This window comes from Giraffa tippelskirchi, chromosome 3 (assembly GCF_054371585.1).
Source record: "Giraffa tippelskirchi isolate mGirTip1 chromosome 3, T2T-mGirTip1v1.2.pri, whole genome shotgun sequence".
Lineage (NCBI taxonomy): Eukaryota > Metazoa > Chordata > Mammalia > Artiodactyla > Giraffidae > Giraffa > Giraffa tippelskirchi.
The window spans coordinates 57870952-57895894 of NC_137277.1; the positions used below are offsets into that span (position 1 = coordinate 57870952).

Genomic DNA, 24943 nt, shown 5'->3' on the forward strand with positions numbered 1-24943 from the left:
GTTTGTGTTTTATTAATTCCTTTATTTTAATCAGGCCACAGTTAAAAATTCTAATCTTTCTCAACAAGGCGGTGTCTTCAGGGAATGCATATGGCTGGTATCAGGACTAAACATGGGATGTGCTCCTCAGAGGCCAACTCACCCTTGGACAGTTATCCCTTCTCTTTCAGTGAGGGTCTCTTTCTGAGAGCTCTTTCCTTCTCGCTTGTAGAACTTTCAGTTTAGTTTTGTTTTTTTTGAAGAAGTAATTCTCTTATCATACCACCCCATGAACATCTGTGATTTGAAAATTCCAAATTCTCATAGTTTATACTCACAATATGTAGAAAGATGAGTCATAAGCACATTTCATAGTAAGAATGAAGTGTGGCAGAACTAGATAGGAAATGCCTGATGATGACACAGTTCTGTGAGAGCGATGGGGCTGCTTCCTTTGCCTGTTTTGGACACCAGACATTTGACTATCAGTGGCTTTTGACTTCATACTGATATTGCTAGTTGATATTACACGTCAAGGCATTTTCTAAAATACTTTTTGGAAGTTATAAAATATATATATTCAATCAGCAAAACTTATTTTAGATGCATACCTATATATCTATGAAACAGGTTAAATTCTATACAACGTAGTTTTGTATGTTTTTTAAGATGTGATTCTAAGGTTAACTTCTTACCCTCTTTACTAAAGAAGAGTTAAAGCGCTTATGGAGGCCCTATCTGACTTTTTTTCTTTCACTGTTCTTTTCATGGATGGGTTTCTCCTGATTTCAGGTAGGTCTCATCCCACACAGTTCATGCTGGGTTAGTCACTTTTTACTGTTAGGGAATATTAGAATATTACAGTCCATAAGATTCAGTGCCTCTCAGCTGATAGTTGTTCACATTTCACTATTAAGATCAGAGTCCTTGTCTTTGTCTAAACATTCTGGGAGCTTCCCATTGCCATTGCTGTTTCCGTTTTCTGCTTGGTCCCTTTGATCTGTATGATTGAATAAAAGCATTTCCAAGCATGGGATAGCTTAAGAAAAGCCTCCTTTCTACAGAAATAAAACAACTCTGACATAGTATCATCTAATATTCCCTTTAACTCCTTGATTCCCTTCTTTTCCCCTTGTTTCCTCCCTCCCACTCCCCTGGCTATATGGACAAGTGGAGCATCGTTGCTCTAAGCTTCTCAGGTCAACGTTGGTGTAGGTTACAAAAGCATATGTTGATGCGGCCTTCAGAGAGTACTAGGAGCCAAGAAACTTCCCAGAAGTTGTTGTGACTCTCCCCTCTACTGTCTGACACTATCCCAGGCAATCTGGCTCAAAGGAGAGTAGGGTCATGTGCATGAGATAATATTTTTCTGTACTGGGAAAGTCATCAGGGACATTATACCAGATTAGCATCTGATAGTCTGCAGAGCATTTCCACATGCATTGTCTCCTTTAATCCTCACAACTCGAAGGTGTTATGATCCCCCATCTCAGAGGAGGCTCAGAGTCAAATACTCGGAGCCAGCATTGTGTCTGGATCAAGATCATTTAGCTCTGAATCTCATCTCTTTCCGTGATACTTCATAGCTGTACCAGAAAAGGGTGTGGTTTTTGTGCCTTTCTAACACAGAAACATACCTTGCATTGCCTTTGTATGAGTATCTTGAGGAACAGGTCTGCTAAACAATTCCCTTAAAGAGAGCCCTGACAGGCAAGAAGGGGATCAACTTATAGGGCAAATGTAAGGAAACCTGCTTTAGATAAAGGATTGAAAATAAACTGTAGATGAAGATCAAATGAGGCTTCCCAGGTGGTGCTAGCGGTAAAGAATCTGCCTGCCAATGCAGGAGATGCCAGAGGTGCAGTTTGGAGCCCTGGGCTGGGAAGACCAAGTGATCAGGAATGGGGCAAAGAGGAGCTTTTTTTTTTTTTTTGCTGTAATCAAGGAATCCACACAACTTGTACTTTCTCTAACAAATAGAGGCAAACAAATTGCACTCTTTTGCATGAGAATATTCTGTTTATTCAATATCATAAGAATCAATATTTTGAAAAGAATTGAAACATTGCATGTGTTGAAAAAAATCTTGAAATTCTCTAGAATAAGTCAGCTAGCTGAGGCTATGACTAGCAAAGTTAAAACAGAAAGGAAGGCTTTATTTGCTAAGAGAAACTGCTGCAGCAGCCAGAGGAGCCCCTTCAACATGCATCGTGAAAGGAAGCCCAGTCCGTGCTTGTCTTATGTGATGAAGGAGGAGACTGGCTAAGGCTTTTTCTCCATTTAAGGTTTTTGATTGTATAGAGGTGGAATGAATTCCGGACATTTGAAGACAAGCCTAAAATATGGAAAGCAGCCAAGGCTCTTTTTCTCGGTGTGACAATGTTGCTGACACACAGCTGGAGATTGATTTATAAGGAAAGTCTTTAACAAACTACAACGCATATGGACATTAGGCAGTTCCTTTCCCCTGCATAAAACAAAGTGATAAATGGTGTGTGAATTTTAAAGACATAATGTCTCCAATAAAAACTCTAAAACATGGAAGTTAAAATATCTAGTGATTCTCTCATTTCAAATTTACAAGGTGACTCATGGAAGAGGATTGAAAAAACTTAGTAGAAGTCTATTAGTCTCTTACTTAATGCTAGTCTTATATCACCATTTCCATGCCTCATATTTATAAAATGCGCTGTGATTTTCCTTAGAAGACTGAGGTGGGTTGGATTTATCACCAGGCTACCCGCTCTGCAAGTCTATGATATCCAGTTTTTAGTGTTGACAATTAAATTAGGATGATTTAAAGCAGACCAAATCAGAAGCAGATCCTTAATCTATAAATCTTTGAAATTTATGGGAGAAAGTCAAGAAGACCAAATCAAGAGAAAGGTCGAGGAACACACCAAAGTTTTATATGGCATCTGTCAACAAGACATCTAAGGTAACCCAATTACCTCCAGTTCACACAATTCTTCTTTGGACATTTCAGTTTGCAATTTTATCCCCTTAGGAGTCTAAGTAGCCAGCCTGGCATCAAGGTCTAGACCAAGGATTGGTATAACCAAAATCAGCCCACTGTCTGCTTTTATGAATAAAGTTTTATTGGAACACAGCCAAGCCCATTTGTATTGTTTATGGCTGTTCTCACACCAGAATGGCAGAATTGAGTAGTTGTGACAGTTTGACCTGAAAACCCGAAAACGTTTCCTGACTGGCCCTGGTCTAGTCCCATTTATGCAAGTGTCATAAGGCTATAAAAGGGACTTTTTCCTTCCTATTCTTTGATTAACAGAAAATTTATTTTTTTTAATTGCGTATCTATTATTTGGAAATTCATCAGACCTGGCTGTAGACCAAATTCTGTTCTTTACATTCAAATGACCATTAGAGCTGGCAGACATTTCTCAGTCTGCGATTTCTCTATTTTACCATTTAAAAGTACTTTCAATAGAAAGATTAAAAAGTCATTTCTTGGACTTCCCTGGTGGCGCTGTGGATAAGAATCCACCTGCCCATGCAGAGGACACAGCTTCAAGCTCTGGTCTGGGAAGATCCCACGGGGCATGAAGCAACTCAAACTGCACACCACAACGACTGCGCCTCCGCTCTGGAGCCTGGGACCCACAAGGAAGAGCAGCCCCACTCACTGCAACTAGAGAAAGCCCGAGCGCTGCAAAGACCCAGCCCAGCCAAAAATGAAATAAATAAATAAAAAGTTTAAAAAGCCATTTCTTGGCTACTTAGCTAGCTTTACAAATCGCTGTACGTCCTGATAATATCCACAAAAATCTCCAAGTGATTTTTTCAGTGACATTAAATCACTAAGTGTCCACGGCTCTCCTCTCACTCCCCACCCCCACCCTCATCATGTCTCCAAGGGTCAGAGTGCATGGTCCTGGACAAAAATATGCAGGAGACACATAGAGCCCTTTCAGGTAAAACAGGTTTAATTTTCACGGTTTTCCTTATTGCAGGAATTGAGATTCCTGTAAGGAAATAACACTTACTTTATTGTGTTTGAGTTGAAATCCTAAAACTATAAAGCTTCCTGCAAACAGTCTGCTCATAAGTCCTTTTAAGCATGCAGCCCTTAACACAAGTCCCTACTAAATTAAATATCAAGCAGAGCTAGGAAAGGACTGGTAGATACACTTGATTATTTTATAAGGTTGAGGGAGAGAAAGTGGGGCAGGAGTTTGAAACTGTGATTGCTGCTTCTCCCTTGTCATTTTCCTCATCTCCTGAAGAACCATAAGAAACTCCATTCTCCTGGCCATTCGTGTTCACTGTTTTCCTCAGCTCTGATACCGAGTGCCAAAAGTACTTACCCAGAGGACAGGGGAATTCAGGGTAGTTTTCGTTTTTATTGTTGAGATTCTTCCTTTAAACAAGGAATAGCTATCTTTGGGGCACTTCACCATGTCACCTGAAGCAATAAAACAATTCACTAGTGACTCAACAACTTGTAAATTTCTCTCCCCTGTAACTCAAATCTCAATAACTTTGCAAGTCAGAAGTAAAATTCTCCAAATACCCCCTCCTCCTAATATTACAGAGGAAAATAAAAATCATATTATCAAAAGAAAACTAGAAGCATGAGTATATTTCACAACACAAGGGAGGCACTTGGCTTTTTTGGACAGTGTGCAATCACTGAGTTCTAATCCTTGAGCTGTGTTTGCCTAGTTATATGTCCTGAAGGAGCCCTTTCATATCAATAGGTTTGTAAACGTAAAAAAGGAGAGAGATCAGAACTTGATTTTTAAAGTCCGTCTGGCATGTATATTCAGATTATACTCAGATTCTGAACTGTGAGGGCTGTCAACCTCTGAAACAGGTTTTTGGAGAATGGCAGTCTTGGAAAATTTATTGTCCTATGTCATCTTCACTCTGGTCCTAAATAAGCCTATTTAGAACTTGCAGTGAGAAAGTACAAATCCTTGAATACCCTTGATAAGATAAATGGTCCTTCTGTTTGAAAGGTTGTGCTTCTTGACCCAATGTGTATCTTTGGCAGGTGCCCAAGTAGAAAGATGAGAAAAAGAGGAAGTTGCTGCCTTTTCCACCAGAGCAGCTGAAACCACCGTGACCCTTGGAGATGGCTTTCACATACTAAAGGGGATTTCAGCATTTTACATATTGTCTCATCTAGAGCCAAGGGAACAGACAGTGAGTTAAGTAACTTCCTACCTAAGCCTATAATTTTATGATTTTCTTAAGCCTACAATTGAAACCTTGATAAGCACACATTTTTAGTGATATGAATCTTGCCTTAAGAGCTGCAGCTGGAACATAGTTTATTAGGAGACTCTCTATTAAGAAACATGTAATCCTCCTTTAGTTTTTATAGAAAAAAATCTCAACAGTGACACTGTAATATTTGACCTTAATAACTGCACCTGGAATCATTCACTAAGAACACCAGAGGAATTTTGCCAACAAATTTAGCTCTGCACATTAACAATAAATGATTCTGAAATCACATTCATCTGCACTTTTTAGGAGGTTCTAAAGCAGCTCAGTTAGCCTTGATGAATTAGTTCTTTCTCTGAAATGGGAAATCATATAACTTATTATTAGCACATTTTATGGAAATGACACTAATCCAAATTGTTAGTAATTTAAGATGCATATTTCAGAAGTGCATGATTTAATTCAGTGAAATGGATGAGACTAAGAGTAAATTTCCTCCCACTTCTTGTCATGAAATACAGTACATGGAGGTGTTATAATGCATGGGAGGTAGATTTGGTAATACAGCACACTTAGGGATTTAAATCAAAGGATGTCTTTCTCTGGCGTTCCACTCAGGGGTCCTATGTAGAAGTAGACTGCTGCCTGCCTGTGGAAACCAGTGATTCTTCTGCACTCTTTCTAAGTCTACAAGCACTTAGAATGCATCAACCTTGATGCATTCTGAACCTTGTTCAGAAAAGAAGTATCTGTTGAGGAATAGGAAGAAAAAGAAAGAAAAGCCACATCCACATTGTCCAAGCCCTAAAAAAAATGCACAAACAGTTTTCTTGTTACACCTTGAACCCCAATATATGAGTAAGAGATTGAAGATCAATCTTTTAAGAGGTCGAAATAAGAGTTTCAACCTGCCTGTTTCACCTATGAGAAGGTTGTTCATCTTCACTGCTCTGCCCTAGGTCAGGACCCTTGATATTTTCACCTGGAAAAGTATTGCGATAGCACTGTAACTGATTCCTTTGCAACCAGTTCTGCCTCTGGCCCACCTGCTTTCCACATTGTTCACAGAGTCATCTTGTTGAAATAGAATTTAGATCCAATCACTCCCATGCTTAAAAATCCTTCAGTGTCTCCCATAACCCATAACCATCATGATGAAATCCAGGTTAGTCAATACTGGAGCCAGCCTCTTTCCACATGATCTGGTCTCCCAGAGGGATGCTTGGCTTCAGTCCAATCAATCTATGTGCAGTCTCCCAAATGGTTCCCGTTCTCATGCCCTTGACTTTCTGTACATGCTGTTCACTTCTTGTTTGAGCTGAAACTGCAAGGATGAGAAATGACAGCCAACTTTGTTGGGCACTTAATTATGAGCCAGATAGAATTCTGAGGGGATTGCATTTATTTAGGCATTCAGTACACTCAGCAACAGCACGAGTGGGTACTCTTATTATCCTTACTTTATAAAGGAGGGACCTGGAGCATAGAGCAATTAAATAACTTGCCTGAGGTTACACAGGGAGGAAGAGTCAGATCTGGGACTCCTCACCACATGCTTAGGACCACAGTGCTCTGCTGCCTCTGGGTCTCAGGAAGCATTTACTCATCCTTCACCTTTCAGATCAGAGATATTTTGCTGGGACGCTCCCATTATATCCCCGATCTGAAGACAGTGTTGTGTATCTGTGCTTTGTATCCCATCTCCCTGTTGTAACATGTCACATAACTTGCTAAATTCCAGGAGAGGCAGGCATCTTGACAGTGTTTTCTGCCTTTTTATACTTACTGCTTCATAAGTATTTGTGGAATGGAGAAAAAGTCATTGTTCCCTTTCTTAAATTATTTCCTTTTAAGATTTTCTGTATTTCATGGGCTTTCCAGGTGGTGCAGTAGTAAAGAATCCACCTGCCAATGCTGGAGATGCAAGAGACATGGGTTTGATTCCTGGGCTTGGAAGTAGGAAATGGCAACTGACTCCAGTATTGTTACCTGGAAAATCCCATGGACAGAGAAGCCTGGTGGGCTACAGTCTGTGGTGTTGTGAAGAGTCGGACACAACTGAGCACACACATACACATATTTCTAGTGAATAAATTAGTCTCTAGCAGCCAGGAGGTATTCAGTAAATGTTGGGTGATGAAAGAGCAAATGAGTTTATGGCCTATTTCTTGGTGCCCATAGGAAGTAGGAGATCAGCTTCCATAAAAAATGCAGTTCTCTTAATTTTCTTTGTCACTTTTTTGGTCACTCCCTTAATTATAAATATCCCTACTCCATGCAACTATGAACTGTAAAGAAAAACTTCTATGATGTAGAAACAAGAAACTTCTCTTGTGTTACCTTTGACTTATAGAGTACAGCACATAGACTTTAAACACAAAAATAAAAAATTACAACAGAATGCTTTCAAGATTACTATTTGCTATAGCAATAAAAGTGAAGGGAACACCTACTATATGCCAGGTCCTAGTGTAATCATTTTGTATGATTTTATTTAGTCCTAGCACTTTTAGGATAAAGATTACTCCCATTTTAGAGATGAGAAAACTGAGGTTGAGAGTGATTAAATATCTTAGCAGAAGTGACACTAAGAATAATCTGCAGAGTAAAAATCCAAACCCAGATCTGTCTGACTCCAAAGTATCTATCTGATTTAAGATCTATTCAATGGCTTGGTGTCTGAGGCCAGGGTACCTATGTAACTGGCCACTCTTTGAGATTACACATTCTACTCAACTCACCTCTTTGACAAGCCCAGCCACTTCATTCTGCAGGGGAAGGCTCTGTATTGAGTTGACAGTGTAGTAGGGAGAAGGCATCATTTCCTAGCAATAAAGAGAACAACTTCTGGGTCTAGATTGGTGATTTGAATCCCTATTTGCTTACTATGTGAGTTTGGGTGAGTGGCTGAACTCTTCTGCACCCAGTTTCTCCACTTGAAAAAAGTAATAACAGTAAATGAACCAGTTTACCATAATAAAACCGATCTTATGGGGTTGTAGGACTCTGACTCCTGATCTCTGATTTCAGTTCCAGCTTCCCTACTAGCATCCCAGTGCTGGAAATACCGCCGTCTCCACGCCTCCTCAGTTCAGTGCTTCTGGGGTCTGCTTTTTCTGACTCCAGTATGCCGCTCCTCAGTCCAGGCTCTGCTGCAGGATGGAGGCATGTGGTCATGAATGCCAACAATCCTTTTGCTAATGTATTCTTTCCCCAAGAAAGGATGGAAGTTTCTTGCTTTCGCTCTGTCATGCAGTTTATGTATACACCCTGAAATATAAATTGAAGTCAATTCCTTAAGGTTAGCAATTGCAATTCCCAGTAGTAGTAAAGAAGCTAGCCATTTGTAAGTCATTTGTAGTAATCTTTAGTAACTGACAATTAGCTGCTAATTAGCTCACTTGCTTGTGTTGTTTTTACTTAGTAAGACATTTAATGAGTTAATCACAAGCAAAAGAATTGAAGGGTAATTAAATGACAATTAAAGGGTTTTATATGTAAGAAAAGTACATTGCTTTAAATAATAATGTTTAAAACTAAAACAATGGACTAAATGATTTTAGGTAATGTGATAATTGTTCTATCCCTTACTACCGATTTTCATGGTGCATTAGTCTTGCTTGATGTGCAAAAGACTAAGGAAATCTTAGGTTATCAGAGTTTTTCAACCTCAAGGCTGTTGACATTTAGAGCCAGATAATTCTTTGTTGTGGGGACTCTTATGCATCACTGCATGTTCAGGAGCACCCTAGTCCTCCACCCACTAGATGCCAGTAGTACTCTCCCATTTGTGACAACAACAATCTCTCCCGTCATTGCCAAATATTCTCTGGTGGGGAGTGGGGAGAAAACTGCCCTACTTGAGAAGCACTGGGTTATATTATATACCCTCTTCCTATTTTTTCTTTTCCTCAAAGGTATCTTATTTGCACTACTTACCTGAAGCTGTTTTTTTTAATGCTCACTCCACTGACTCGACTGAAACAGCTTAGCACAACTGATGCAGGAACAAGAGCACTGAATTTGGTACCTGAAGCCTGACTCCTAGTAAGTGTCCTACTTGCAGCGTGAGTAATAGAGCATTTTCGAATTTAGTTCCCTCATCTTTTTAACAAGGGTACGAGAATGCTTTCTAGTTTTTGAGTAGGATCCTAAGACTTGAAAGGCAAAAACTGCTTTGCAATATGACCTTTAACCTTTGGTCATAAGGGTCATCTAAACCTTTCCTGGGGCTTCCCTGGTAGCTGTAGGTAAAGTGTCTGCCTACAATGTGGGAGACCCGGGTTCGATCCCTGGGTCAGGAAGATCCCTTGGAGAAGGAAATGGCAACCCACTCCAGTATTCTTGACTGGAAAATCCCATGGACTGAGGAGCCTGGTAGGCTACAGTCCATGGGGTCGCAAAGAGTCGGACTCGACTGAGCAACTTCACTTTCAGTTCACTTTCAAACCTTCCCTGATCCATTGTCTATTTGTTTCTTTTATTGCAATATATTTATTGAGTGTTTTCTATATGCCAGGCACGTTTCTAAGCACTGGGGAGATAGCAGTGAACAAAGCAGACACACGTATGTTACATTAGAGTGAGAGATAGCACAAAGACAATTAAGCAGAGAGTAGGGATGGAGTATTCAGTTTTTAGTAGGGTGGTCTGAGACGTTAGCTTAGAAGGAGCCAAGACTTGAAGAAGAGGAAGTGAACCATGTGGATATCTGAGGGGAGAGTAATCAACACAGAAGGAACAGCCAGGACAAAAGCTGTTTTCTTTCTTACACAAAATTTGAAAAGTTTATGAACTTAAATAGACATCTTAACTGATCTTGTTGCTTATAAATTAAAATCGAGCATTTTATTACAAACATCTCACACTTTTTCCTTTTAAAATATATTAATGCATATTTTCAGGATACTTAAAATATGCATAATTATACCTTTTTATTATAATATTGGGATAATTTGAGGAAATGAGGAATATCTTTGTATATTCCAACTAAGGATAGTGAAAGTAAAATTTTATTGAGAGTCAATTAAAAAAGAGAGAAACACTGTTGTGTTACTGTCTTTTAGTAACACTAATTAGTTATTTTTGTCAATTTGAGTCTATTGACAAGAATTCAGCACAACATTAAGAAGTCACACTATGACCTAGGGCTTCCCTGGTAGTGCTAGTAGTAAAGAACCCACCTACCAATGTAGGTTAGACGTAAGAGATGCAGGTTTGATCCCTGGGTCGGGAAGATCCCCTGGAGGAGGGCAAAGCAACCCACTCCAGTATTCTTGCCTGGAGAATCCCATGGACAGAGGAGCCTGGTGGGCTGCTGTCTATGGGGTCACACAGGGTCAGGCACGACTGAAGTGACTCAGCACACCACACTATGACCCATACAATTTGAAAATCTCAGGATACCTACAAAAGCACTTCTCATTTTAATTAGAGAGCCTAATAAATATTGCTTTAGAATCTTAATCATACAATACAAATCAGTCATAACTGCAATAAAGACCATGTGCTCTTGTTGCTAGATTTTCATATTCTTTTCAGGCCACAAAGTTCAAGGGCAGATCATAGGTCTCATTTCATATTTGGTAGCATAAAAGCTGATTTTTTTGAGTGATATTTCCATCAGTGAACACTGTGGTTAATTGTACAATAGACTGACAATAGCACAGCCGTTACCTGAATCTCACAGACTATCTGTTCTGGAACTCTACCAGTTCACCAGTCTTTATGTCAGTGTCTCTTGGATCATTTAGAATGTATTACTCTCTAGTAATTTCTCAGGAAAGGCACAAAGGAACTATGTAGCCTTCAAATCCTTGCATGTTCATAATTTATCTGTGGGTTTTATACTTAGAAGTCAGTTTGCTGGTGTGTAAAATTCTTGGGTCAGATTTTCTTTCCCTTAGTAACTTAACATATTATTCCATTGTTATCTGGAAAGATGCACCTGTGTAAAAATATGATGACAACTTTATTTTCCTTAAAAGTGAATTGGTTGGTCTGCATGGATATCCAAAGGATTTTTTTTCTTCTTTTTCGCAACAGTCCTGTAGCTTTACTAGAATAGATCTCAGTTTGGGTCCTTCTGGGTTGATTTTCCCAGATAGATTGTGGACCCTTACAGAATATAAAGTCAACTCTTTTTTCTTTCTTTTAGTTAAAAAGTATAGGAAAGTTTTATTTGGTTAAAGTTTGTATATTTGTTCTCCTCCATTGCTTTGGTTCACTTCCTCAGGGATTCTATTAGAAGTTTTGCATCAGATTGTATTTTTCCAAAGGTGGTCACACATATGCTTCCTCCACCCACATGCTCTCCTCATATTAGAGCTGACACAGTTCTGATCAAGAGGTGAGTCTCTGCTCCCTCTTCTTGCTCTGAAACTACCGATACCAATGGATGACAAAAGAAGTGATACTGTATGACTTCTGAGTCTAGGTCATGAGATGAATACAGCTTCCTCCTGGCTGTTTCTTGGTCTGCTTGCCTTTGGACCCTGCCTTCAGGCTGTGGGGGGCCCAGGCCACCTGGAGAAGCCACATTCCAGTATTCTGCCAACAGATCCAACCAGGTTCTCAAAAATAACCAGCATCGACTGCCAGGAATATGAGAGAACAAAAGTTTAGATGATTCCAGCCCTGTATCTTCCAGCTGAGGCCTCAGACATCATGGAGTAGGGATAATCTCTTCCACTGATGTTTTGTCTGACTTTCAGAACCAAGAGGGATATTATATGGCTGTAGGTTTGGGGCATATTTGATACATAGCATAGCAAGGAGAGATAAGAAAGCCTTCCTCAGAGATCAATGCAAAGAAATAGAGGAAAACAACAGAATGGGAAAGACGAGAGATCTCTTCAAGAAAATTAGAGATACCAAGGGAACATTTCATGCAAAGATGGGCTCAATAAAGAACAGAAATGGTATGGACCTAAGAGAAGCAAAAGATACTAAGAAGAGGTGGCAAGAATACACAGAAGAACTGTACAAAAAAGATCTTCATGACCCAGATAATCATGATGGTGTGATCACTCACCTAGAGCCAGACATCCTGGAATGTGAAGTCAAGTGGGCCTTAGGAAGCATCACTACGAACAAAGCTAGTGGAGGTGATGGAATTCCAGTTGAGCTATTTCAAATCCTCAAAGATGATGCTGTGAAAGTGCTGCACTCAATATGCCAGCAAATTGGAAAACTCAGCAGTGACCACAGGACTGGGAAAGGTCAGTTTTCATTCCAATCTCAAAGAAAGGCAATGCCAAAGAATGCTAGAACTACTGCACAATTGCACTCATCTCACACACTAGTAAAGTAATGCTCAAAATTCTCCAATCCAGGCTTCAGCAATTCGTGAACCGTGAAATTCCAGATGTTCAAGCTGGTTTTAGAAAAGGCAGAGGAACCAGAGATCAAATTGCCAACATCTACTGGATCATCGAAAAAGCAAGAGAGTTCCAAAAAAACATCTATTTCTTCTTTATTGCCTATGCCAAAGCCTTTGACTGTGTGGATCACAATAAACTGTGGAAAATTCTTCAAGAGATGGGAATACCAGACCATCTGACCTGTCTCTTGAGAAACCTGTATGCAGGTCAGGGAGCAACAGTTAGAACTGGACATGGAACAATAGACTGGTTCCAAATAGGAAAAGGAGTACGTCAAGGCTGTATACTGTCACCCTGCTTATTTAACTTATATGCAGAGTACATCATGAGAAACGTTGGGCTGGAAGAAGCACAAGCGGGAATCAAGATTGCAGGGAGAAATATCAATAATCTCAGATATGCAGATGACACCACCCTTATGGCAGAAAGTGAAGAAGAACTAAAGAGCCTCTTAATGAAAGTGAAAGAGGAGAGTGAAAAAGTTGGCTTAAAGCTCAACATTCAGAAAACTAAGATCATGGCATCTGGTCCCATCACTTCATGGGAAATAAATGGGGAAACAGTGACAGACTTTATTTTTGGGGGCTCCAAAATCACTGCTGATGGTGATTGCAGCCATGAAATTAAAAGACGCTTACTCCTCGGGAGGAAAGTTATGAACAACCTAGATAGCATATTTAAAAGCAGAGACATTACTTTGCCAACAAAGGTCCATCTAGTCAAGGCTATGGTTTTTCCAGTAGTCACGTATGGATGTGAGATTTGGACAGTGAAGAAAGCTCATCGCTGAAGAATGGATGCTTTTGAACTGTGGTGTTGGAGAAGACTCTTGAGAGTCCCTTGAACTGCAAGAAGATCCAACCAGTCCATCCTAAAGAAGATCAGTCTTGGGTGTTTATTGGAAGGACTGATGCTAAGCTGAAACTCCAATACTTTGGCCACCTGATGCGAAGAACTGACTCATTGGAAAAGACCCTGATGCTAGGAAGGATTGGAGGCAGGAGGAGAAGGGGACGACAGAGGATGAGATGGCTGGATGGCATCACCGACTTGATGGACATGGGTTTGGGTAGACTCTGGGATTTGGTGATGGACAGGGAGGCCTGGCGTGCTGGGATTCATGGGGTCGCAAAGGGTCGGACACGACTGGGAGACTGAACTGAACTGAATAGAAAGCTAACACTGGTGTATTGGTTCTTCATTTTCTAAAACAATTTCTTTTAGTTTTTTTTTTCTGTTTTTCACTTTTTTACTGTTACTTTTTTTTCTTTTCCAACTTTCGTTGCTTTATATTTATTCACTTCTGGGTTTCTTCTAGTTCAGTCAGTCTTCACTTCTAAATGATTTTTAGCATTTTATTTTAAATTTTTCTTGAGCTCTGTCCTCTTATTTTACCTTTTTATGTTGTACTCTGTCTTATGTCACATTTATGTGCCTTTTAGCTTACTTGAGGAAGTAGGTCACCGTTATTGATTTGTGTTGCAGACATGTCTTTCTGGTGTATTTTCATTATTTGTAAGTGGTATTAGTTTGTTCTCTATTTTGCTTATGAGAGCTTTGTAGGTCATATTGCATGTGTGCATGCATGCTCAGTCACTCAGTTGTGTTCACCTCTTTGGGACCCCATGGACTGTAGCCCACCAGGCTCCTCTGTCCATGGGATTCTCCAGACAAGAATACTGGAGTGGGTAGCCATTTTCTCCTCCAGGGGATCTTCCCAACCCAGGGATTGAACCCCCCATGTCTCCTGCATCTCCTGTATTGCAGGTGGATTCCTTACCGCTACACCATCAGGGCTTCCCTATGAGAATTTTGTAGGTCATATTACCTCCATCCTTTTTGGTTGCTCATTTTTATGTGAAACTAGTTTTCCTGAATGTTTAGGGGAAAGGGTTGGGTTGAAGTAGTCATTCTGGTTTCCTGTGCTTGAGCTCTTTCAATTCTTTTCCTCAAAGTCATTCTGAGAGCTGCCTCTTGGTAACTCCTGCCCCCCACTGGTATCTCCTTTTCCCTGTGCCCGTCATCCCTGCCCTGTCCAGGAGGGATTTTCCTTCCAGCAACTTCTCCTCAGTGAAGGCATTTGTCCAGGAAGGGGAGTTTATTGTTTTCAGAGTTATTAGGGGCATATTTTTCAGCATTTTCAGACCTCTCCACGGATTTCTTGTACCTGGTGGCTATAAGGAAGTGTTCAAACTCCTCCCAGGACTGGCTCCTGCCCTCAGTCGACCTGTGACATGTGCTGTCTAGGGCATTTCTGTTGACAATTTTGAGGTCCTCTGTTCTCAGGTGTGTGTAATGCCGGTTGCTCCATCCCACACAGGTGCTGATACCACAAGGGCCTTTTGGCTCTAAGTGGTCATTCCCCACCCTTGTATTTTGGGGTTTGTGGTAATATCTTTGTTATATCATGTTGTCATGAGTATTGTCTGTGTGAGTTTTGCTGTGAGATTTTAGTTGCTGTATCTGTTTTAATGGGGAATTCAGGGAGAATCAACATCATTGCCATGGTCCCAGTATTCTATCTATGTATTTTAATCTCATTCTCTTGTATGTGTTTCTGAGGCCACCTCAGAACCTCTTGTTTTTAAGAGAGGATATAAACAAATTTAGAGAAAAGTCTGTGGCATATGACCCTGCCCTCTTAAAAGTCAGCCTCCAGAAATTTGGCAGGCAACAGAGCCATGATCTTCCTAAATGGTGCCCATTATAGTGTCCTCCACATAAAAACCAAAAACCTTATCCTAGAAATTTTAGGCTTTGTAACATGAAGAAATACAGGGCTTCTTTCCTTGACACAATCTCTTACAGTCAAAACACTCTTTGTCTACAGTTCCTCTCAAGAGAACTACTTGCAATGTGAGGGGACGGGGCAGGAGGTGAAGTGGAGGAGAGGAAAATGGTGGGGATGATGCCAGCGCTGAGTTCTCGAGTCACGTCATTGAACTTGCTGGTAAGTTTCTTCTCTATGTTGACTTTTGCCCAACAGTTTACCCTTAACAGTTGGGAACAGCAGATGACATAAACTAACTCCCACCAAGAACTGGTAGGGGAAAAAAACCTGGAGAAAATGAGTGATAGATGTAATGTGGTGAGCCCTGTGCTTAAGCTCCTGTCTCACAGGTTCTCTGAAGGCTGGTGGAGTTATCAGAGTCTTCAGTGCAGAAAGCTGCACTAGTCTCCTGACCTTCCCAAGCTCATGCTGAGCAGTCAGCTGAAACCCAGCTGTTGCTGACTTCACCTTACTTTTAAGGTGTTAAGGGAGATTAGACTTGAATTACGTTTGGGAATAAATCTCTACTTTACTACTATGAAGCAAATAAATCCTTAATGGTATTAAAAAGGCACTTCAAGGTTTCTTTCTGCCTTTTTTTTTTTTTTTTGCACCCACCAAATCTTACTTTCTAAACAACATATTGCTGAGTTAAGTGTAAACCAATCAGTAGCATATGGCTTAATCTTCTCTCAAATCCCCTTTGGGTGCAAGGAATTAATTGACAAACTTAGCAGCAAAAGCTTCCTTGTAGGATCTGGAACCCCAAACTCAGGCAGCACTCCTGAAATCACTTAAGGACTCCAATTTCAGTTAATGCCCTTGTCTCTATAAAAAATGTCTTAGAGGGCTGATGGGAAGGCAGCCTTCATACCTAGCTACCTTAAGCTCCCATGTCACGCTTTCCCCTCTGTCTTTTTTAAAAATTTTTTTAGAAAATGAGCATCAGTTAAATTCAACCCAAAGGACCAGTTGTTCCCATCCAGCGAGGCAATCAAGCAAGGCAAATACAGAAGCTGGGAAAGCTGAGGTGGGCTGTTTCTTTCCTATCTGCTATTTCAGAAGTCCCTTGAATTCTAAGCATCCCACAGAGAACTCAGAATGAGATAAAAGGGAGCAGATTCATGTTTAATCCCCCAAGTTTATTTCTTAAAGTTTCATTTCGCTACAGGCAAATGCTAATGAAGATTCTTTTTTGTTTGCCGGGGGGTGGGGGGCTTAAGCAGGAGAGTTAGTTGGTATGCAAGAAAGACCATGGGTTTTGGAGTATTAAGAGACTGGAGCTCAAATCATCTCTCTACCTTGTGCCTGTGTGCGTGCTAAGCCACTTCAGTTGTGTCTGAGTCTGTGTGACCCCATGGACGTAGCCTCCCAGGCTCCTCTGTCCATAGGATTCTCCAGGCAAGAAGATTGGAGTGGGTCGCCATTTCCTTCTCCAGGGGATCTTCCTGACCCAGGGATCAAACCCAGGTCTCCTGCGTTGCAGGCAGATTCCTTACCTATTGAGCTATGAGGGAAGCTCTGAGGAAGTTACCTGGTGATTGGTTACAAAAGCTGAGCTGAAATGACAGGCATATAACTGGGCCTGCTGGGAACCCCAATCAGCTCTTGCCCGAGGCCTGGCGGGGAGAACTCTAGGGCTGGGAGACTTTGGGAGCAGAAGGCAAAATCAATCAAGACAGTACTCTCTGCTTAGATTCTGGTCAACATTAGAGCTACTTCAGACACGGGAAATACCTATAGTAATTAACAATGGAAATCACACTATCAGGGACCCTAAGGCAATCTGCATTCTACTTTTTGGTAAACTCACTCCCACTACTTAAGACACAAATAATTGCCCTCTGACCTCTAAAATAATTCATTTTGCTCTTGCCTAACCGTGCACACTCCCCTGTTAGCAGGAGAAGGAGCAGGAGCCATTGTCTGTGCCGTGCTTTGGGAGACTCAGAGACATGCTGGGCCAGTCTTTTTGGCTATGGGTCTTAACTTCTTAGAATTCATTTTCTCATCTGTAACATGGGTATGATAACATGTACCTCACAGTACTGCAGTGAGAATTCAATGAAATAATGACTACAACATGCTCAATGCAATAAACGCCACATCATAGGGGCTTATTGCTAGATGTCTCACAATTTGCTACCTCCTGGTTTATGAAGTGCTACACATCAGTGGCAAAGATTTCCATATCCTGAAGGTGACAGGGCAGGGTGACAGTGAAGTTCAGGGGGTTCTGCTGGTATGTAATTTGATCAAAAGTTTTAGCAGTTGGAATGAGTCTTAGAAAAGTTATTCCCAAAAGCCCTTTAAAAGACATAGCTATCAAAAAGCAAGGTGCCCCTGAAACCTCAAGCTGCTGTTTTGTGACACTGTTACATGTGGGAATGGAATCTCCTTTCCCCAAATAACCACAAAATTCAATCAGTGTAATTATAGAAATCACAGCTGACTCATATTTTTTCTTCTGCTTTTTTATGTAGCTTGTTTATCTCTGTCACTAGTTGCTTCATAGCTGTTTTATTACTCTCATAATGTTTTGAGATATCAAACTTCAAATAACTTCTTTTTTAAATTTTGGGAAAAAATAAAATAGAAAAGAACATGGAGAATAATATTACACCTATGTGCCCACCATAGAAAATGATAAATGTGAAACTGACAAATTTCTTTTTTCTTCTGATATTTCTTTTAAGTTGAAGTTTCTATCTCACTAATCCTATTCTTGCTTGTGTGCCAAGTCGCTTCAATCGTGTCCTACTTTTTGAGACCTGATAGACTGTACCCTGACAGGCTCCTCTGTCCACGGGATTCTCCAGGCAAGAATGCTGGAGTGGATTGCCATGCCCTGCCCGAGGATCTTCCTGACCCAAGGATCGGACCTGCATTCTTATGCTTCCTACATTGGCAGGTGGGTTCTTTTCCCAACTAGCACCACCTGGGAGGCCCCCCTATTCTTCTTCAGTTCAGTTCAGTTCAGTTACTCAGTTGTGTCCGACTCTTTTAAACCCCATGGACTTTAGCACGCCAGGCTTCCCTGTCCATCACCAACTCCTGGAGCTTTCTCAAACTCATGTCCTTCGCATCGGTGATACTATCAAACTATCTCATTCTCTGTCATCCCCTTCTTCTCCCGCCTTCAATCTTTCCCAGAATCTGGGTCTTTTCCAATGAGTCAGTTCTTTGCATCAGTTGGTCAAAGTATTGGAGTTTCAGCTTCAGCATCAGTCCTTCCAATGAATATTCAGGACTGATTTCCTTTAGGATTAACAAGTTGGATCTCCTTGCAGTCCAAGGGACTCTCAAGAGTCTTCTCCAACACCACACTTCAGAAGCATCAGTTCTTCAGGGCTCAGCTTTCTTCATAGTCCAACTCTCTCATCCATACATAACTACTAGAAAAGCCATAGCTTTGTCTAGATGGACCTTTGTTGGCAAAGTAATGTCTCTGCTTTTTAATATGCTGTCTAGGTTGGTCACAACTTTTCTTCCAGGGAGCAAGCGTCTTTTAGTTTCATGGCTGCAATCACCATCTGCAGTGATTTTAGAGCCCCCAAAATAAAATCTCTCACTGTTTCCATTGTTTCCCCATCTATATGCCATGCAGTGATGGGACCAGATGCCATGATTTAGTTTTCTGAATGTTGAGTTTTAAAGGCCAACTGTTTCACTCTCCTCTTTCACTTTCAAGAGGCTCTTTAGTTCTTCTTCGCTTTCTGCCATAAGGGTGGTGTCATCTGCATATCTCAGGTTGTTGATATTTCTCTTGGCAATCTTGATTCCAGCTTGTGCTTCATCCAGCACGTCATTTCCCATGATGTACTCTGCATATAAGTTAAATAAGCAGGGTGACAATATATAGCCTTGACGTACTCCTTTCCCAATTTGGAACCATTGTATTGTTCCATGTCCAGGTCTAACTGTTACTTCCTGACCTGCATACAGATTTCTCTGGTATTCCCATCTCTTTCAGAATTTTCCTAAGTTGTTGTGATCCACACAAAGGCTTTGGCATAGTCAATAAGGCAGAAGTATATGTTTTTCTGGAACTCTCTTGCTTTTTTGATGATCCAGTGGATGTTGACAATTTGATCTCTGGTTCCTCTGCCTTTTCTAAATCCAGCTTGAACATCTGGAAGTTCACGGTTCACGAATTGCTAAAGCCTGGCTGGCAGAATTTTGAGCATTACTTTACTAGTGTGTGAGATGAGTGCAATTGTGCAGTAGTTTGAACATTCTTTGGCATTGCCTTTCTTTGGGATTGGAATGAAAACTGACCTTTTCCAGTCCTGTGGCCACTGCTGAGTTTTCCAGATTTGCTGGCGTATTGAGTGCAGCACTTTCATAGCGTCATCTTTCAGGATTTGAAATAGCTCAGCTGGAATTCCATCACCTCCACCAGCTTTGTTCATAGTGATGCTTCCTAAGGCCCTAAGGTTCTTCTTTTTTTTTTTTTTCCCAGTTTTACTTATTATTATTATTATTATTATTTTTACTTTACAATATTGTATTGGTTTTGCTATACATTGACATGAATCAGCCATGTATGTACATGTGTTCCCCATCCTGAACTCCCCTCCCACCTCCCTCCCCATCCCATCCCCCAGGGTCATCCTAGTGCACCAGCCCTGAGTACGCTGCCTCATGCATCAAACCTGGACTGACGATCTGTTTCACATATGATAATATACATGCTTCAGTGCTATTCTCCCATATCATCCCACCCTCACTCTCTCCCACAGAGTCCAAAAGACTGCTCTATACATCTGTGTCTCTTGCTGTCTCACATACAGGGTTACTGTTACCGTCTTTCTAAATTCCATATATATGCATTAGTATACTGTATTGGGGTTTTTCTTTCTGGCTTACTTCACTCTGTATAATAGGCTCCAGTTTCATCCACCTCATTAGAACTGATTCAAATGTATTCTTTTTAATGGCTGAGTAATATTCCATTGTGTCTATGTACCACAGCTTTCTTATCCATTCGTCTGCTGATGGGCATCTAGGCTGTTTCCATGTCCTGGCTATTATAAACAGTGCTGTGATGAACATTGGGGTACACGTGTCTCTTTCAATTCTGGTTTCCTTGGTGTGTATGCCCAGCAGTGGGATTGCTGGATCGTATGGCAGTTCTATTTCCAGTTTTTTTAAGGAATCTCCACACTGTTCTCCATAGTGGCTGTACTAGTTTGCATTCCCACCAGCTGTGTAAGAGGGTTCCCTTTTCTCCACACCCTCTCCAGCATTTATTGCTTGAAGACTTTTGGATAGCAGCCATTCTGACTGGTGTGAAATGTACCTCACTGTGGTTTTGATTTGCATTTCTCTGATAATGAGTGATGTTGAACATCTTTTCTTGTGTTTGTTAGCCATCTGTATGTCTTCTTTGGAGAAATGTCTGTTTAGTTCTTTGGCCCACTTTTTGATTGGGTCTTTTATTTTTCTGGAATTGAGCTGCAGGAGTTGCTTGTATATTTTTGAGATTAATTCTTTGTCTGTTGCTTCATTTGCTATTATTTTCTCCCATTCTGAAGGCTGTCTTTTCACCTTGCTTATAGTTTCCTTTGTTGTGCAGAAGCTTTTGATTTTAATTAGGTCCCATTTGTTTATTTTTGGTGTTATTTCCAATATTCTGGGAGGTATGTCATAGAGGATCCTGCTGTGTTTTATGTCAGAGAGTGTTTTGCCCATGTTTTCCTCTAGGAGTTTTATAGTTTCTGGTCTTACGTTTAGGTCTTTAATCCATTTTGAGTTTATTTTTGTGTATGGTGTTAGAAAATGTTCTAGTTTTATTCTTTTACAAGTGGTTGACCAGTTTTCCCAGCACCACTTGTTAAAGAGATTGTCTTTTCTCCATTGTATATTCTTGCCTCCTTTATTGAAGATAAGGTGTCCATAGGTGCATGGATTTATCTCTGGGCTTTCTATTTTGTTCAACTGATCTATATTTCTGTCTTTGTACCAGTACCATACTGTCTTGATGATTGTGGCTTTGTAGTAGAGCCTGAAGTCAGGCAGGGTGATTCCTCCTGTTCCATTCTTCTTTCTCAAGATTGCTTTGGCTATTCGAGGTTTTTTTGTATTTCCATACAAATTGTGAAATTATTTGTTCTAGTTCTCTGAAAAATACCGTTGGTAGCTTGATAGGGATTGCATTGAATCTATAGATTGCTTTGGTAGTATCCTCATTTTCAGTATATTGATTCTTTCAATCCATGAACACGGTATATTTCTCCATCTGTTTGTGTCCTCTTTGATTTCTTTCACCAGTGTTTTATACTTTTCCATATATAGGTCTTTTGTTTCTTTAGGTAGATATATTCCTAAGTATTTTATTCTTTTCATTGCAATGGTGAATGAAATTGTTTCCTTAATTTCTCTTTCTGTTTTCTCATTGTTACTGTATAGGAATGCTAGGGATTTCTGTGTGTTGATTTTATATCCTGCAACTTTACTATATTCATTGATTAGCTCTAGTAATTTTCTGGTGGAGTCTTTAGGGTTTTCTATGTAGAGGATCATGTCATCTGCAAACAGTGAGTGTTTTACTTCTTCTTTACCAATCTAGATTCCTTTTATTTCTTTTTCTGCTCTGATTGCTGTGGCCAAAACTTCCAAAACTATTTTGAATAGTAGTGGTGAGAGTGGGCACCCTTGCCTTGTTCCTGACTTTAGGGGAAATGCTTTCAATATTTCACCATTGAGGATAATATTTGCTGTGGGTTTGTCATATATAGCTTTTATTATGTTGAGGTATGTTCCTTCTATTCCTGCTTTCTGGAGGGTTTTTATCATAAATAGATGTTGAATTTTGTCAAAGGCTTTCTCTGCATCTGTTGAGATAATCATATGGTTTTTATTTTTCCATTTGTTAATATGGTGTATTACATTGATTTGTGGATATTGGAGAATCCCAGGGATGCAAGGATTCTTCAATATCTGCAAATCAATCAATGTAATACATCACATTAACAAATTGAAAAATAAGCTTCTTCTTATTTAGAGTCAATCCTTAACATAACTTTTGTGTAAATCTTCCTAGTCCATGCTTTTGAAAAATTTTCACTATATATGAAAGCTTAAAATTTATATGTAATATTTTGTATTTTTTTAAAAAATTATGTGAATGTTTTGAAACTCATTTCATTCAACAACATTTTAGAGAGTCATCCATGTTGATTGACCCATGCCAATCTACTAGCTCACATTAGCCACTGAATTATATTTTATTATGTGACTGTACCAGAAGACTGTTTTTCTCTAATTGATTTACATTAAAATATTTCTTAACTTTTTGCTGTTTATTTCCCAAAATGCTTTAGTAGTTTGACGACATGTAAACTTACAAAGCTTCAAGATAAATAAAGCATGCTTTTTTTGGTAGCATAACCAGGAAGAAATCATGACTTTCAGGATAGAATTCTGTAAGAAGCAGCTTTGCCCACTTGGAACATCAGCATCTTGACTGTAATGGAATTGGTTCAGTATGTTGGTTTTATATCTGGGGATTTCAAATTTTAGTTTTTACTAGTATCATCCAATTTATGTCTTTGAACAAACTCCTTAGTTTTTCCCTGGTTTATATTTTGGGAAATCCCATCATGAGATCTGGACTGAAATTAGAGCGTGAATTGGCAAATGCAAGACACTTTCACACACGTAATTTTTATTTCTCAGTGATCCTTGAATGTTCATTTTATAGATGAAAACAGATTCAGAGGTGTGAGACAATGGCGCAGTTTTGTACAGCTCCTGAGCAATATACTGAAAGTTGAACCTGCCTCTCTTTGAGTCTAAAATCATTTTTCTGTATTCCACATGTTCACTTATCCTAGTTAAGAATTAGAACAATATCAGTATTAACTTCTGTAGTTTATACATAAGGAAATAGACTCAGAGGATTGATAATCTCTTAGAGCACTCATGAAACTCTTACAGAAAGGTACTAGAGCACAAAGCAATAACTTATCTGCTTTTGTCTCTAGAGATTAATTTGTATTTCCTAAAATTTTATGTAAATTAAATCATACAGTACATATTCTTCTTTTTACCCTTTTCTTTCTTATCTTCTTTTTTTGGCCTGGATTCTCTTACTTGGTACTATTATTTTGAAATTCATTCATGTTGATATATGTCTCAATAGCTCATTCTTTTTTATTGCCCTGTAGTATGCCATAATTTTGTTTATCCATTCAACAGTTAATGGGCATGGATTTTTCCAGTTTTTTCCTATGGTAAATCAAACTGCTAGGAACATTTGTGTACAAACTTTTACGTGAGCATATGCTCTCATTTCCACTGGATAAATATCTAGGAGTGGGATGACTGAGCTGTATAGCAGAGGCATGTTTAACTTAAAAAACTGTCAAACTGCTTTATGAAATGATTGTACCATCTTGTGTCACCAGCAGTGTGAGACTATATCCTCACCAAAGATTGGTAGGTGTAGCCAGTTTAATTTTACCCATTCTAGTTGCACATGATATCTCATGGTCTGAATTTGCATTTTCCTGGTGCCTAATGATGTTGGGCATTTTTTCATGTCCTTATTTCTAGATATTTTTGTGTGAAGTGTCTGTTCCAATCTTTGCCCATTTTTAATTTTTTTAAATTATTGAATGGTAAGAATTCATGATATAGTCTACATAAAGTCGATTGTTGGATATGTTACTTCCAAATATTTTTTTTTCCCTTGGTCTGTGGCTTGCTTTCTATTGCAATGTCTTTCGAAAAGAACTTTTGAATTTTGATGAAATACAATTTATTGATTTTTTCTTTTATATTTTGGGCTTTTTGCGTCCTTTGAAATATTTTTTCTAGACCCAAGCCACTAAGATTTTTTCATATGTTTTCTCTTAGAAGTTTTATAGTTTTTGTTTTTATAGTTAGTTCTGTGCTCCATTTAAAGTTAAATTTTGTGTCCTGTGTGAGGTAAAGTATTTCATTTTTTGCTTATGGCTATTCCATTGTTCCAGCACCAGTTGTTGTAAAGACTATGCTCTCTCTGTTGAATTGCCTTTGTAACTTTGTCAAAAGTTTCATTGACTATAGATACACACACACACACACAGTCTTGATTGCTGTAGTTTTATAATAAGATTTGAAATCAGATAGTGTTGGCAACCCACTCCAGTATTCTTGCCTGGAGAATCCCAGGAACGGGGAAGCCTGGTGGGCTGCCATCTATGCGGTCGCACAGAGTCGAACACGACTGAAGCCACTTAGCAGCCGCAGCAGCAGCAGTGTATGTTCTTCAACTTTGTCTTTTTTTTTTTTTCAAAGTTCTGGCTAGTCAGTGACCTTTGCATGTTCATATAAATTTTACAGTGATTTTGTCAGTTTCTACTGAAAAGCCTGCTGGGATTTTGGTTGGTATTACAGTTATAGATCAATCTGGGGGGAATTGATAGCTTAATAATACTGAATCATCCAGTCTATGAACACAAAATATATCCTGATCCCTCTAGGTCTTTAATTTCCCTCTGCAATGTTTTCAACTTTTCCATGTAAGGTCTTGCATATATTTGGGTGAATTTGATAATGATAGCAAACTTGTTAAGTATTTTATGTGTTATTTTATACTACTGTAAATAGTATTTTCAGTTTCAATTTCTGAATG

The 24943-nt window shown here is 39.6% G+C and overlaps 1 long non-coding RNA gene across 1 annotated transcript in view; it reads left to right on the plus strand.

The window, feature by feature from the left end:
• LOC145542594 (uncharacterized) overlaps positions 1–24943 on the plus strand; it is a 185074-nt gene that overhangs the window by 152879 nt on the left and 7252 nt on the right. Inside the window, exons 4-8 of the long non-coding RNA XR_014079967.1 lie at positions 4994–5145; positions 9087–9216; positions 15382–15501; positions 16257–16351; positions 18063–18232. This is a non-coding gene — a long non-coding RNA (uncharacterized LOC145542594). The remainder of the gene's footprint in view (positions 1–4993; positions 5146–9086; positions 9217–15381; positions 15502–16256; positions 16352–18062; positions 18233–24943) is intronic.